Genomic DNA, 1,326 nt, shown 5'->3' with positions numbered 1-1,326 from the left:
TCTGTGTGTGTGTGTGTGTGTGTGTGTGTGTGTGTGTGTGTGTGTGTGTGTGTGTGTGTGTGTGTGTGTGTGTGTTAACTTTGACACACAGAGACCTCATGTCTGGAGTGACTTTTTATGTTACTAATTTCCTGTAAGCAGTGAACTATAAAGGCAGCCTATTTAAGGACACAACATCTAGTGGATTTTTTTTTAACATAACATACCTACACCGAATGGTAGAGGTAGTTCAATCAGGTTTTAGTAAGTAAGTTCAACACACTTTTCATTAAGATATAGTGACTAAAAATGTGCCCAACTAAATGGCTGAGCAGAATGTGAAGGGATCAAAGCGCCAATAGTTTGTGAATTTTCTATAAAGCACACACAGAGACCACAAGGAGGCAAATGGGTCCATTTTCTCATCTTTTAATAACACATTCATATCTATGCTCTGTTTTGTTTACAAGGAGTTTAAAACAAGTGTTGATAAGGACTAAAGGAATCAGGCAGGCAGAGGGTGAAAGTCCATATACTGTAAAGACCAATGGCGCCAACTGGTGGATGGAGGAAGACCTCACACTTCTCACGCTGCATATCCACGGGTCATGGCTGCACCATCAGAGTACTGATTTTCTGTTTGGAGGCTGAGCCCAGATCAGATTAGGCTTGTTGAATCAAACTTGGTGCAGCATGAGAAGGACAGAAATACAGATACAGGGCCTACCTCCTTCCACCTGCAGCTACACAGTCAGCTAAACAACAGGTCCTTGAGTTTTTTCAAATGACTCATTAGAAGTGAAAATAGATCATCAATCAGTGAAGAAGGTCCTTGCAGGGTGCTCTAACTTATGTAGGCTTTTCACAGAGAGAAAGGAAATGCTAAATGCACCCAAACACAAGAGATACAATCTGCTGTCAAAAAAAAAAAACGAGAAAAATTAGAAGTCAACTAAGATGAAACAGAAAGAATATTTTGAAGTTAAAAGAGTGTAAGTTTGACCAAATGAACAAAAGAAAATGCAAATTGGGTAAAAAAAAACAAAAAAACATTATGTTGGGGTTTTAAAGGGAAATTTCGGTTTATTTCAACCTGTCTCCTATCGTCCTAAATTTGTTTCAAGTGACTAGTGACATAAAAATAATAGTTAGCATATTAGCCATTAGCCTAGATACAGCCGGGGCGCATAGTAGCGTCAGACCTGTTAAAACGTAAGTGAACGGGCAACCTTCAAGTGCAAAGTTAGTCCACTAAACAAGCTTTTTTTCCACAAAGACCACCTCATATCGTTAGGATAAATGTCAGAGAACATATAGAAAACGACATGTAAACGTGTTGTCTTACCT

This window comes from Epinephelus moara, chromosome 18 (assembly GCF_006386435.1).
Source record: "Epinephelus moara isolate mb chromosome 18, YSFRI_EMoa_1.0, whole genome shotgun sequence".
Classification (NCBI taxonomy): domain Eukaryota; kingdom Metazoa; phylum Chordata; class Actinopteri; order Perciformes; family Serranidae; genus Epinephelus; species Epinephelus moara.
The sequence above is the reverse complement of the archived record's forward strand: the minus strand, read 5'-3'. Positions refer to the sequence as shown.